The sequence below is a fragment of the Parus major genome, chromosome Z, assembly GCF_001522545.3.
Source record: "Parus major isolate Abel chromosome Z, Parus_major1.1, whole genome shotgun sequence".
Lineage (NCBI taxonomy): Eukaryota > Metazoa > Chordata > Aves > Passeriformes > Paridae > Parus > Parus major.
The window spans coordinates 9,482,133-9,497,390 of record NC_031799.1 but is presented as its reverse complement, the minus strand read 5'-3'; the positions used below and the strand labels follow the sequence as shown (position 1 = coordinate 9,497,390).

The 15,258-nt window shown below is 42.7% G+C and overlaps 1 protein-coding gene across 3 annotated transcripts in view; it reads left to right on the top strand.

Annotated features, from left to right (window-relative positions):
* The first annotated feature begins 2,095 nt into the window (after window positions 1–2,095).
* Window positions 2,096–15,258, top strand: part of PDZD2 (PDZ domain containing 2) — a 175,962-nt gene continuing 162,799 nt past the window's right edge. For all 3 annotated transcript variants that reach the window (XM_015653548.2, XM_033520415.1, XM_015653547.2), the window contains exon 1: window positions 2,096–2,189. The gene's annotated coding sequence lies outside the window, so the exon portion shown is untranslated. The remainder of the gene's footprint in view (window positions 2,190–15,258) is intronic.

Sequence of the window (15,258 nt, the reverse complement as noted above, 5' to 3'; positions counted from 1 at the left end):
CAGGAGACACCACCTTGTGTTTGCTTTGCCATACTTATGGCTTTTTCACGGCTGGTAGGTCCTGTCATGTGGGCAGGAGGTCACCCAGATGGGGGCTCCGTGTAGCTGCCCTTCTGATAACACTCGTGGTCCTGGCTTTCTGCACATTCTTGTTTGATTTATGGTCAGAGACTATTCATAGCCCATCTCTCCTTCTCCTAAATGCTCCTTTAGGTCCAACCACTCAACCCCATAGGAAAGGGCACAGAAAGATGAACTTCTGGGTCTGCCTGATGGTTGGCAGGTAGAAACCAGCTTGTTCCAACCTAAGGCATTTCCCATATGAGTGCTTTGCTGTTCAGGCTCTTTGTATGGACAGTTGTATGTAGGTTCTGCTGTGTAGAAGATGCCATCCCTGTGTATTAAAGCAAAAAGTGCTTTTGTATCTGTTCTACAGATGATATATTCTTATTTTTGTAACCTCTCTTTTGCCTGTCCCCTGTCTCCTCATACATCTTTATGGGAGCTAATTTTAAACACAGGACCTCTTTCTTCTAAATGCCATGGCTGGTTTCCTCATGCATATTTGTTATTCTGTGAATATAACAGGGAACTTCTGAAAATTAGTGTGAGTTGTATTTGTTACAGTGGGGAGGTAATGGCTCTGGAAGTTTTCCCATGGGGTTATTTTGGTCCTGGCCCTCAGGAGCAGAGCTGCTGGCAGGGTTGGGCTGTGCCAGGGCGCCTGGTGGTTTGTGGTACACACACACAGGCTCTGCAGCAGACCCCTGGCTTCCTTTTCACTTGAGATTGTGCCAGGATTTAAGCTCTGCAATGAAAGAAAGTGCAAAAACCCTTTTCTACACACATGGTAGTAATACTTTAAGTATATTTATAGAAAGGGCTGGTATTTTTTCCTGTTGGTATTAAATTGTTGTAAGAAAGATAAAAGTGTTACTACGACACAGTTCTTCATCTCCTCAGAGCATTTATTCTCTGCTGTCTAACACCCCCATGTGATAATGGTATTGTATGGTCATTTTTGGACTGTGACTCTCCTGTGGTCTAGGCAAAGGTCTTGGAAACCCCTCTGTACCACCATATTCCTCCACCTGTGGGATTATCAGTGGGGTTGGTGTCCAACAAAAACCTGTTTGTTGGACGCAGGTTTGAGAGCTCTGTGGGGCTAAGGCTGAACATCAGAGCTAAGATGTGGCATTGCTTTTGGACTGATCTTGGATGGACTCGAGCAGAGCCAAGCCCTGAGACCAGGTGCTTTACGTGCCTTCACAGCAGAAGAGAATAGTAGGAGCAGCAAAGCTCTTCTGCCAGTGTATTAGTGCTTTAATTTTTAGTAATTTCTCCAAGAATCAGCTGTTTATGTTTTTTTTCCCCCCTGTGCAATATCTGACTTCTTAAAAGCAGAGGCTTGATTTCTTGCAGGCTGTGTTTTTTGTGGTTTTATTAATTTAATCAGTATACAGGTGTGTGTATATATGTGTGGTCATCTAAACAAAAATAAATGCTGCCAGAGCTTTTGCTCCTGCATTCAGGGCATAAAAACTAGCAGTGCTTTGGGCAGTTCAGGTAGCCTAGAAAAGATGTCTAGAAAAATCCACTCAACTGTTCCTTCAAAAAGCCACCTTTCTTTTTGAGCAGCTCAGATATATAATACAGGCAGCAGAACTGAGCTGAAATTAACCCAGTCTGTAGTTCCTACAGTGACAAAACGTCTGGAAAACTTAGTAGCAGCTTGCCCCAAGATGGCACTCTGTGTGCATGTCATGTTAAAATAATCTTGTGGTTCTGGAAGACCATCTTTGTGCACTGCATGTGTCTCTTCCTGGGGAGGTAAGGCATAAGCCAGAGGTGACAGGCATGCAGCAGGTATTGTCACACAGCTCTTGAGTGATGTTTGGTGAGGGCATCAAGAGCATTGTCAGAGGTGATGCAGGCAAAGATAGGAGGATCACAGAGGAAAAGGAGCAAGTGGTTTGTGACCAGAACATGACCTAACATCCTTTTACGTGCTTTTTTCATATTGATAAGGTGGTGCAATTCCACGATACACATAATATTTCATGCAATTGTTTTGCTATTCCTTTATTCCTTTAATGTATCTCCTTCTATGCAGGATACAATCCTTTGACTGGGAAGGGAGTCGTACCCCAAGCAAAATCTGAATGCTGAGGAAGCAGCGTTTCAAAGGGGTAGGTCCAGAATAATGAAATAACTTCCTCTTCTTTTGTTAGTGGAAAAAGTGCTGAAATATTTTTAAAAAAAGTGACAGTGGAAATGATGGTACCTTAACTTTAGGTTAGAGATCATAGGATCATATATTGGATTGTGTTGGAAGGAACCTCATCTCATTCCAACCCCCATGCCATAGGCAGTGACACCGTCCCCCAGAGCAGGTTGCTCAAGGCCACTTCCAAGCCTGTGTCTTGGACACTTCCAGGGATGAAGCACCCACAGCTTCTGTGGGCAGCCTATGCCACTCTCTGTTTTGTTTTTTTTTCCTAAAACCCAATTTGGACTAAATCTTCTCTTTCAATTTGAACCCATTTCCACTTATCCTGTCATTCCAGGTTGTTGTAAATAGTCCACCTCCATCTTTCTTGTTGTCTCCTTTCAGGTACTAGAAGCCACAATTAGGCTAAACCTTCTCCTTTCCAGGCTGATTAATCCAAATTCTCTCACTGTCTCAGCCTGTCCTCACAGCAGAGGTGTTCCACCCCTCTGATCATCTTCATGTTCCTCCTCTGTGCTCGCTCCAGCAGGTCCCTGTCCCTCCTGTGCAGGGACCCCAGCTCTGGATGCTCCAGCTGGGTCTCAGCAGAGCAGAGCAGAGCAGAGGGGCAGAATCCCCTCCCTCCCCTGCTGCCCACGGGGCTCTGGATGCAGCCCAGGATACATCAGGCTAAATTTTGGAAATTCTTAAGCCTAAGGGTTTAGCCAAAAGTATATTTTAGCGAATAGAAGATTGTCAAATATGTTTAAGTTTGTTTGGTGTCTGAGGTAGCATGTGAGGAACTTTTTTCTTTTCTCCTTGCACAGTAATCTTTATGATTCTTCTTTAATGATTTTTCTATCCAAAAAAACTGGAAAAGAAAATTTTAAAATAAAGTTTTCTCCTTACCCAGTTCCTCTGTAGCTGTCATTTATAATTCTTTAATGATGCACATGATTTAAATAAACCATGCATTTAAAAATGATTTGTAGAAGGAAAAAAGCCTTTCACACCTTTACATTGTAGTTTTTGTAATAACTTCTATCAACCTGTGACTGAAAATTTGTCTCCATTTTGAAACTTCCTGTAATGGGCTGGGATAAAATACAATTCTGCACTTCACATACTCCATGGGCCAAACAGAGCCTTCATTTAATTCCATTAAGCAGGTTTTGCAGAGAAAGGAGTAATTTACAGGAAGCACTTGGCTCTGAATCCCCTTCAAAGAAGCTGGCAAGTTAGGTATGGCACAGGCACACATGGAAGTGGGTGAAGCCTCCTTCAGGTGGGTGGGAGATGAAACTTTGAGTGGCAGGATGTTTTCTGGAGCAGAGGGGTGTTACCCAGCTGTGCTGCTGCTCCCTGAGCTCGCTCAGGTGCTCGCCCACCGCTGCCTTCGCGTGTCACCCGGAGGATGCTGCCCGCACTGATGCAGACACTGATTGTGCTGCTCCACAGCCTTGACAGCGCTCACCAACCTGGATTTGATGTGGCATGACAGGACACCAACTTCTGCTCTGGCAGCGAGACTGTTCACGTGCAGTGCAGTCTGCCAGGGTCTCCCAGGACATTCGAGTCGTATCCGTGCATAATGGCCTTGTGCAGTTAAGTGGAGCACGCTGTCTGAGATGAAAGTCAAATTTCAGAGCAGGCTTGTTTCCCTCCCCTCCCTCTCCCTCCACCACTGCCCCTTTCACCACCACAACGGGATGTCTTCCTGCTTCCCTGTTGCTCCCCAAAACACACAAGCCCTCCTTCCTGCGTGGTGTAACTAATCTGGTTTGCTGACTGAGATCTGCCGGGGCCTTTAAAGTGATGCCAGCTACTATGTACTCAGTGTAGCGTGGCAGCATTTCAGAGTGAAGCTAAAAATCCAAATCCAATAAGCAAGGAAATAACCATAAGGAAGCAGCCCTGGTTTCCATTCTGTCCATCAGCTTGCTGCCTGATGGGGCAGCTTTGCACTAAAAGTTGGCCATGGACCATATGTTAGAAGTATGAAGACATCTTTTTTTTTTTCCCTACTTTTTTCCTTTTTAAGCTCAAATCTATGAAGAGATGCATTTTTTTAAATCCTATAGGAAAATCACATTATTTTCAGGGATGAGCTCTCAGGCAGTTTGGATTCCTTTTTCTCTCTGTTGGGTTTAGCAAACAGCAGCAAAACTCACACTTCTCTTCCTAAATCCCCATTCAAAATGGAAGGGAGGTTACCCAAGCTAAGGTTTTGTTCTTTTGAGATTTAACTGAAAGAGAGTTTCAGTGAGGGGGTTGTGATCCTATAAGGTGCTGGCTTTCATGAAAATTAGCAGAACAATTTTGTGAAAAACATTTGCATTTCAAGCGAATGCAGATTAGTAAGACTTTTATGGTGAAAAATACTTTTATGGTGGTTTTGTGAAGAAAACAGGTTAAATGATTTCTTGTTTCTTAGGTTTGTGGAGAGAAGATGACTTTTCAAAAAAGCTGTAAAGAACCCTCAAAACTACAGAACATCATGTGGGGGAACAGGATATGACAAAAACTTAGAGGAATGAATGGGTCCTGGAAGCAAGGGGGTGCTTGCTTTTGGAGAAGAATGGAATGGATGCTGGAAGCTCTGTGCCTCTCTAAAATGGCAGAGTGATGTTCTCTGGTGCCAGAGCATTTCAAGAGAAAACTATTCTTATATGATTTCATCAGGCCAATTTTAACTTTTATTTTTATTGTACAAAATAAATAAAGAAATTTGCCAGTGTAGGGAGGATTAAGAGTGGATAATCCATTTTTGTGACTCATTCTGATAAGAGCTCATCAACTCCCTGTAGCCTTGCATCTGAAGACAGTTGCTGACAGATTGCACAAAATATGTCCCTGCATTTTTAGGACCCCGAGACAGCATCTTGCAAGCAGATAAAACCAAATAAAACCTGACAAATCATCTTTGTACTGGAGAGATGAGAAGAAAAATGCAGATAATTTCTGTTAGAGGATTTGAATGTGAATCTACTGAGTTATAACTTAAACTCCTTAAATGTTCTCTTGAACATGAAGGATCTTAGTTAATTAAAAGTTATTGCATAACTGCTGCTGGGGAGTGAAAAGTTTATTTTTAATTATGCTGCCTTACATAATGGTTACATGATGACAGAGGCAGCCTGATGAAGTGAAATAGATTTAAGTGTACTTTTTTAATACAGTGAAATTAAAAAGTGAGGTGTTGATGCATTAATTCATCCTTGACTTGTCCCTGGATCTGTTTCATGATCTCTGCTTCAGCACTCAGTTTTTGAGGAGAGTATCTGTTTGTTCTGTACTTGTACAGCCCACGGCTGTGATGATGACTTCTTGAGTGTGGTATTCATCAAGATAATAAATAATCTTGTCCACTTTCAGCTTCTCCTTTGATCTCGGAATGTTTTGGCCAGCAGACTGGTACACATGCATCTGTAACTAATATGCCAACAAATCACATCTATAATTTATCGTAATCGTGGAAAACCTATTTCAGCTGGATGACTTCTTAAGTAATTTATTTAACTCTGGTTATAGAACTGTATTTTCTGCCTTGATACAAAGAGCTGTTGGCTTTAAAAGCTGAGCATGCAACAGGACAATTAAGTATGTTGTTTTTAACCAGAGACAGTGTCTACAGAAATGTGGCAAACACAGAAAGGGAAAGTGAGATGGAGTGGAACTGAATATTTGTGTGTAATGTAAGTAAAAGAGAAACTTGTTTTCTGTCTAACTTAAAAATATCTCCTATGAAGAACTCCCCTCTTTGAAGTCTCTGTGTGCCTCGTCAGTATTTGCCAGCATTGGAGGGGTATCACTGTGGGGCTTTGGGTCATTGGGAGAACTTGCCTGGCTTCTGCATTCTCAGGGGTGGGGCTGCTGGAGGCAGCCAGGCTCTGCTCCAGCCTCTGCTCCATCATAGCCCCTGTGAGGGGCCTCGATGGCTGAAATGTTGTGTCCTGAAGTGTGGTGCTCAATTTATCTAAACATAATACTCACCAGGAGGAGCCACCACCAGCTGATCAGGCTGAACAAAAAAAAAAACAGACAGGAAAACCTCAGGAAAACCTTACAGAGTGGTCCTGGTTCGACCCTTGTTAGACTTTAAAAGGCTTGTTTCTAGCCATGAGCAAATTACTGTCCATTTACTTTTGCTTTGACAAGCACCTTTCCTGCAAAAGGACTGATGATGACGATGATTATTGTTGAGCTGGCCTATATTGTGTAGGCTTTTTAAGCTAAATGATGATAGACACTATAACAGCTCCAAGGAAATCTGATGTGAGACTCCTCTGCTTTGTGGCCTCAGCTTGCCCTTCTCTCTCTTCAAATTCTGTAATTTCTGGAAGTACCTAAGATTTTTGAGTTGGAGAGGAAAGCTGGAATTGGTTTACCATCTGACTTAGTGGGGCTTTCAACAGAAACTTACGGCTGTTGAGTATTTCTGACAAAGTCTTGTCAGAGGTTTAAAGCTTACTTTGTGAATGCATTTATTAATTAATGTCTGCATCTCTTTCATGGCTTTGACTATTATTTTTTTAAATGGAAGCCATCACAAAGGGCTTAATTGCAGTGATTTTTTAATTATTTTGTCTTAGAAATATTTGTCAGGAAAAAAGCCTATGAAATTGAATGGATGTGAAAGCTAATAACATCAGATCCTTTCAATAAAAGGGAATTAATGCAATGAAGGTATGCAAGATCAGGTTGTATCTGTGGATTCAGATATGCAGAGATCCCTGTCTGAGGTACATGGAATCATTAATTTAGAGGGAATGACAGTATTGTCTGTTGTTGATGTTACAGTATGGTTTCATCCTGGTTTTTGGTGGGGTGGTTAACTCTCAGGGATGCCATGTGCCTGGTGTTGTCATTCCTCTGTATGAACAGCAGGCCTGTGCACTACCCTTCCTGTTCATGCTTGTCCATGTATCATCAATTGTCATCTAAGTATAAAGCCCAAAACTCCTGTAATTTGATTGTTCATTTGTAAGCTTCTTATGTAAGTATATACTTCTTATGTCCTTTAGAAAGGCTTAATTAAACCCTTTTCAGATAGCTAGAAAAAGTAGGACAGGAAGGCAGGATGTCAAGTAACTCCCCAAACCAGTCTGATCTCTCATGACCAGGGTAGATCCTGGAAACCCTGGACTGGGATTAATGATGCCTGGATGATTTTGAATGCTAGAATCCTGCATCTTTGTTTTGGCAAATATCAAACATATTGGGTATGATATTGGATATAATTTTGCATAATAATTTTTTTAAGTATTAGTGGGGAGTGTGTGCCAATTGCACAGCTGAAAGAAGAGGACTAATGGAGAGGCACTGAGGCCAGAGATGGTGTTGGTGTTGAGGGTAGGAACTTGATGGGTGGAATGGTTCAGCTCCACATCCTCAAACTCCAGAAGTATGCTGCCTGGGGGAGGCACACAGAGGATCTGCAGCAAGCAGCAAACAACCCCATCTATACCCTGGGAATACATAATCATGTGTGTTTAGGTATATGGGATTAGATGCAGCATTTAGACATTACAGGATGGGGATGGAATAAGAGACTGCAGAGAGCAAATACTGCTGAGCCCTGACAAACCTCATCAGTTGGCCAGCACACCAGAACCATCACCTCCTCAGAGGCACTTCATCTTTTCTCCTTGTGAATTAGATGCAAGAAAAGAGCAAGTCTCTGTTTGAAACCCTGGTTTGCTGAGCTCAGCCCTGCAAATTGAAATGTGTCTGTGACTGGGGTTGTTGGCTTCTGCTCTGTGGTTCTCTGGGGAAGAGCTGCTCAGTCTCACAGCTGGTTTCTCTGGGGTTTGGCTGAACATCCTCTGCTGCTGCCTCCTTGTGCCTGTGTGTATAGCTGAGGCAGTCAGTATCCTGCTTCACTGCTGGCATTTTCACATGGGAGGCTTGTAAGTTTTAGATCTAACTAGAAACCAGGATGAGGTAGAACTTAGATTCATTTGAGAGTTTGTTTTTTGTGTGTGTGTTTTTTGTTTGTTTTGTTTTTTGGCTTTTTGGGGTTTTTTGTGAGTTGGTGTGGGGCAGTGGCCACTAATTTGTTAGTTTACTAATTTGTTTTTCTAACTTGTGAGTTTCCACCCCCCCATTAATGTAACCAGAAAGGAGGCGGCATCAGTTGGCAAAGGAACATTAAAGTTAAGTTTCGTTTGCCGGAAATGTTTTTCCTTAGTTGTTAAAAACAGATTGAGGTTTTTGACAATGTGGTGTCCAGCCCATGTGTGGGTGGCAGGGAACACTTTGTAGGGGGTTGCCAGATGTTTTCTTCTGCCCCAGGGGAATATCTTTGAAAATACTCACCCTTCTGATGAGATCTTCTCCTGTACAAACTGCAGAAACTTAGGGGGATCCCAAACATTCGTGCTGCCTGTGGACACTGAACTGGTGCTCTTGTTCATCTGGAGCTCAGTAGGAAGCCGGGGATCTTCTATCTTGATTTCAAGCTCCGTTACCAGGCACATCTCTGACTCATCATCTCCAGTGCACTGCTACTGCAAATTATTTGAATTTCCTGTGAGTCTGTAACCAAGGTAATGGCACTCGTCGTCACTGGTAGAACTGGCTGTTCTGTTTCACTCATGGATTTTCTTGCCTCTGATGGTACTTTGGGAATGGTTGTCTCTGGCTGAATGGCACGATCCCTGTTTTGTTTGGTGATTGAAAATGTCTGCTTTGCTCTTGAAATCAGAGCTGAAATGTTTCTTCCACTGATGTTTGTTTTACCCATGCCTAGCTGCATGGGTAGACGGGTATTGACTGCAGCTCCATGTATATCTGTTTTCCTGCACTGTGCTTTGGGGTCAGTGTAGGAAAAAAAATATATCTGTGTTTTTAGAGAGAGCACAGCATTGCATGTGAGTTCTCTCAGCCATTGTAGGGATTTGTGTCTGTCTTCTGATGGGTGTCTGTTTTTGTTCTGAGGAGATGTGTGGACCACAAACTCAACAAAATGTATGTCCAGAGGGATATTGGGAGTTGTGGAATCTAGCTGCCCATCCTAGAGCAGAACAATATGCTTAGGCCATCCCTGATAGATGGGTCCTAGCTTATTTAGCCTATTCTTTGAAAAACCTAAGGCAAAATCATCTCCTACCATCTTGTTCAACTGCCCTGTCCTTGCAGTTTTTTTCTAATGTGTAGCCTAGATATTCCTTCTTGGCAATTAAGTGGATTAATTTTTGGTTTACTCCCAATGGACATATAGTACAATTGTCTGCTGTCCTTTTTGCAGCCTTATGCAGTTTTGAAGACTTACTCTGTGTTCAGACCTCTCTTTCTGAGCACACATAGATTCTTTTCTTTGAGCCTTTCCACAGAGGGACACCCACCCCTGCAGTAAAATATCCAAAATCTGGAATATTTCTCCTGGTCACCTACTAGGTTGTCTGGGAATCTTTCTAACTATATGCAATGGAGATGATTCATGGAAAAATGCTGGTTATAATCTGTCATGGCTATCTTTATTTCTAAGAAGTTTCTTTTTGAACCTCTTTATAAAGATGACTTTACCAGATATGAGTACATGTAAGCAAAAAAAAAACAACAAAAAAACCCCCTTCTTTTTTACATAAAATATTATTGAAGTTCCTTTTTATACAGCAGCAATTTAAATGCTTCTTTCTTCCTTTTAAAATATAGGATGGAAAGATTTAGGGAATTGTGGGCATTTTTTTCTTCCTTCTTACCTCAAAGCCCTGCTGCAAAAATTGTGCATCTTCCAGAACACCACAGGGCAATTTTGTAAATGTGGGGGCAACTAGATCTGGAGTTGCTTTGTGGATTTGAATGACTTCTGACTACTTTCTTTCAGCTGAATATTTGACTGTGTGGGAGGGCTTTCTCCTAAAAGCAATGAAAAAACGGGGGGAAGAAAACACTAAGTAAATTATATTTCCAAATTTATTCAACAGATCACAACAGTTGCCATACCACGGATACAGATTATATCACTAATATTTCCCCACAAAGAAAGGAGGTAGTGCCACAGACCTGCAATTAATATTTCATTTCAGCAAAATATTGTGATGTAGCTGTCCTGATTCTCAATATGTACAAAATCAGCCTGTTCCAAGCATTATTTTGCACTCTACTCTAGTTTCTTGGGAGAAGCATTGCAGTGGAAACTGGTACTTAGTTTATAAAAAGCACAGTCGGTATCACTTGGAGGGATTTTTTGTGCCATGTGATGTGGCGTGGTGTGTCCTCTCCTCAGATTATAGACAGCCCAAGTTAATTGCCAGTGTGATGCCAGCTGCAGCCAGCTCCATGGCCTGGCCTCTTGGTCAGTTTCCCATGCTACAGCTCTGAAGTTTGGGCTGCTGTGAAAAATGCGGCGTGAGCATCTGCCTGCCTGGGCTGCTGCTGCTGCTGCTCCCTGTGGAGAGAGCTGGGCACTGGCGTGGAAGGATGTGCCAGTCCCTCGTGGGTGCCTGTGTCAACACTGAGCAGCCATGTGAGAAAGAGCAAAGGCTCTGGGTCTGGCCATCACAGGCTGGATCGACTCCTCCAGCTAAGACAGGTTTTAGTGTTTTGGGTATAAAGCAAAGCCTAACCTAAGGATGCGCATCTGCAGAAGACAGGGGATTTTCTTTTTCCTTTTTTAACCACTTTTCTGCAAAACATTTTAAGTGCTTTGTTGCAGACAATAAGTATGTTGTTGAAGAAGGTTGATAGGCACTGCCTGGGCTTGACATAAGTGCCTGTGAGAGCAACACAGTTGGTATAATGACTTACATGCAGAGAATAAGATATTTGCATCCAAGACAAAATGCTTTGTATGCTAGGATTTCTGCTGCCCACAGATGCTGGGAGAAAGCTTCAAAACAGCTGGGGTGCTGGCTAAAAGCTTCTGTTATCTGTTCTGTTCTGTAGGGGCTGAGTTCTGGAGAGTAAAACCAGAAAACCCGCAATATTTACCAAGGGCACTTGGTGCTTCTACTTCGCTTTGCATTGCCATGTCTTTAGAAATGTGAAATTCTGCTTTATAAATGAAAGTGTTTTGTTTTTTTTTCTTCTACCTCTACCTGTTTCCATCACCACCACATTGTGGATACTACCAGGTGCAGATGATCATCAAACCACCATCACATTCCTGCCTGTGCAGCAGTGCACCTTCCCCTATGTCAGGATCCCATAGGGGATGTTTTGCATGCATGCAGCTCATTTAGGGAAGTACTTGGAACTTGCAGACCTATTGGGAATTGCATTTTATTTTCTCTCCCATGGTAACCACCAGTTTTCGCTCAGCATGAATGGCTGTCTCTCATCAGAAGACACATTTTTAATGGAGAAATAACTAGTGAAAAAAGCAGAGCTGCCATGAATTTAGAGACAAGATGTGCATTAACTAAATCATTACTTCTAGAAATGTCATTTAGTCAAGCTGTCACCCAGCTGCCTTCACCCTGGCCAGCAATAGTCTCCCACCAAACCACAGGACTCTACCTGGAATTTTTTTTCTTAAGAAGTAATCCTTGAAAATCCTCATCTCAAATTGCAATTTTCTCTTTCCCCAGTTTCCCTGATTTTGCTAAATCCAGGTATACTTGATATCCCTTGCCTGCTATATCTTCCCTGTGCCTCAGCCAATTCCCTACACTCTAATCTTTAATCCTTAGGTTGTTTTTCTTCTTTAGCCTGTGGTTTTGCACTGGTTAATCTGGGTTTTGCACACACCTGGTTTATCTTGCAACCGAGTGGGTTGCCCACTGATGGTCACCTTTTCCACCAGGGCAGAACCCCTCTGCAGCTTTTCTTGTTGGCACAGGGAACATGCTGTTAGAAGTGCAGCAGTGACTGTGGGGATTATAGACTGGCACAATTTAGGACAGGTCAGAATTTCTCCCAGAACTGAGTTGGGAAATTGGTTGGATTGAAGTTGGCACAGAAAAGCACCCAGCCCTTGAGCAGGGGCTCTGCCCAGTGCAGCTGAGTAATCCTTAAGATGTTTTCTTCGTTTGTGTGTTGATTTATTTTCGGCTGGTGTCCAGGCAGCCCACCAAATTCTGTTAACAGTCTGATCCTAAGGGGATTAGCTAATGACTTTCCATACTGATTGGGTAATGACTTTTCGGAAAGTGAGAACTCAGCAGAAAACAATCCTGGCAATTACAGTCTGCTCATGTCAATACTGCAAGTGCTGCAGAGCAGTTCCATGAATAAAATGGCTTAACTTCTCAAATTAAGTCTGTGTCTGTCTCACTAACCTCCCTACAGAGTCTCCTATTCTTGTCTGATAGAGGAATACCTTTTGTACTCCAGACTCTTTGGGGGTGAGAGTGGTTGTAATTTCCCTGAGCAGACTCTTGCTCTGTCTGCTGCAAGAGTTTTTGGTGGCATGACCTGCATCCTGTTGGCATTTCAGGTGCAGCCCAGCCCTGTGGGCTGGTGGCACACTCATGTGCTCCCCAGGCTGCAGAGGTCTGTCCCCTCCTTTGCACTGGGAAAGATACTCAGGATGCTACTGAAAACAGCCAAAAAGCTTTCCTGACTTGGAAGGAAAAGACAGGATTTCAGACATCCAAATCTAGTACAGGCATCACTGGGGACGTAAATGCTCTTCGAAATGTATCAATAAGAGGGGAAGTTTCTAAGCAGATTCCTGAATGAAGGTCTGGAAACTAGGGAAAAATAGTTGCATATGAAAACACTCAGATCAGAACAGGTCAAAAACAGGGCAAGTTTCCAACCAGTATTTTGATAGCTCTTCCAGAAAGGTGGAGCATAACCTCACATTGACCCTTAGGATATGCAAAGAAGAACAATGATGCTATAAGAAAACTCAAAAGAGAAATAAAATATACCCAAGAAGGAGACATAAAAAGTGTGGGCAGCACAATCTTCCTGGTACTTGTGGTAATTTTTACTTTTTCTAAGCACTTGTTTTCCAAGAAGACAACAGTTTAAAGATGTGTTAGCAGCTGCATCTGCAACTGCATCCTTCAGCCATTGTTATGCATAATTTCTCACTGTTTTATCAATTCTGTTATGCTCCCAGTAGTCTGGTTTGAGAGCCAAGGCACATCACTGAGATGTCTGCTTGGGTCCCACCAGAGGCACTGAAACTTGGCTGACTAGCTGCTTTGTGCTGTTTGTTTTACCCTTGCTGCTTGATGTTTGATGTAAAAATCAAATAAACTCCTCCAGCCTGTAAATGGGATGGCAAAGTTTATAGGTAACAACAGAGGACTGCATGCCACAATTTGGTTTCTGATATATGGAGTGTATACATCTTTAGGAAATAGTTAGGAAGAGGAAAAAACTGCAGATAAACAGTTTATTGGAGCTAAACGTGGCTGCTCCACTCTTTCCAGCTACTATTATACACAGTCTTAAACAGTGTTGGTAGCTTAGTTGTAAAGAGAAGCTTAATATTGGAAGTGTTGGGTACATCCTGATGGGGAGCAGAGAGAAATGTTAGGCTTGTTCTCACTGTTATGTACTGCTTTGGAGATTTTTTTGTGCCATGTGCAGCTCACCTCTCCCATAGCTGCTTGCCTCCTCCTTCCCCACTGTCACTGACTTGCTTCCTTGAGGAGAATAATGCCCATCCCAGGTTTCAAGGGAAATTTGTTCAGTGAAATGCAGTTGCATTTCGTCTTTATTTTGGCAACCATACTTTTCCCACTCATCTTCACTGTAGTACATAAATCAGTAGTTTTTAATTTTTCCTCCTTCTCAACAACAACAAAAATTAAAAAATACAGTGACAGATCTTTTTCTGGAAACCAAATAGGATACGATTTGAGCATGCAAACCCAGGAGATTATAATGCACACTGATTTGCAGCCTCTTGAGTGTAGTGGCCATTGCCAGCTGTTGGCCACAATAGAGTGTTATTGTGTGCCCTCGTTGTCACTGTTGTGTCCAGTGTTGCTGTGAATGGTGCCAAGTGCATCCCTCACGCCCTGCCCTCTTAGCTGTCCCCAGGAACAAGTCCCCCACCACTTGTGCTCGTATTCCCATGGCCCTGCTTGAGCAGAGATGCCTCCCAGGCTGCCCCTCTCCCTGTGCTCCTTGTCACTCAGCTGCTTTTGTCCTTCTCTGGTGCAGGGGCAGGCCCTGCTGCCTCTTGGCTTCCAGTGATGTGTGTATTTCTTCAGCTGTTGCAGTGATGTGCTGCTCTGCCTCTCACATTTTTTCACAGGTTAAGTCATCACCACTGCTCCTGAGCGCTCCTGCACCTTCAGCATCTTGAATCTTGGTCTAAATCCTACTTCTTGGGCCAGTTTCTGGTATTTTCCTTCACTGTCTTGATTTTGCAGATTATAAATTTAAATGAAGAGGGCTCTGATTTTCCACTGTCTGCTGCTCCCAGGCCCTTGTTGCATAGTAAGCGACCAGCTGACAAACACTGCATGTAACATCATGCATATTCCTGCTGACATTGTTGACAGCAGAGCTCATGCATAAAAAAAAATTATGCCATAAAGCATAGGTAGCTCTGCGGACTTCTGCTCTATTTAATGCCCAAGTCAGAATATTGGTCAAAGCTTCTCTAAGAACGAGAGATGACATTTCCCCATCTGCTCATGTGAGGGGAGGAGTTTGTTCTTTGAAAAGCAGAATAATTGTTAGAAGACAAATGAGCAGGCTAAACTGCAATATGTTCCAGAAGTAATTGCTCCTGAGTTGCAAATGTGTTCAGTGAACAGGGGCTGTGTGGCAATGCTGTTGGGAGCAGGTGTGAAAGCTTTTTAATGCTGCTGGCAAAGCAGAATGGTGCTTATTTTTGAGCATGAAGTAAAATAAGTGTTTAATAATAATTTTTAAATAAGGATTAAGGGGAAAGTGTTTGTGCTTCTTATCTAAGCTGTCTTCTGAACCATGCACATTTGTTAAACCAAAGACTGAAGGATGGGGTCTACAGACACCATGGCCCTGTTCTATGTAGCAGTCTTTCTGATGATGTCTTTTATATGATTTTTGGCAAATCATATAATTGCACGATAGGCTGGGCTCTCTGAAGGGAATCTAGTTCCAGCCCACCTGCCATGGGTAGGGTCACCTTTCACTAGATCAGGTTGCTCACA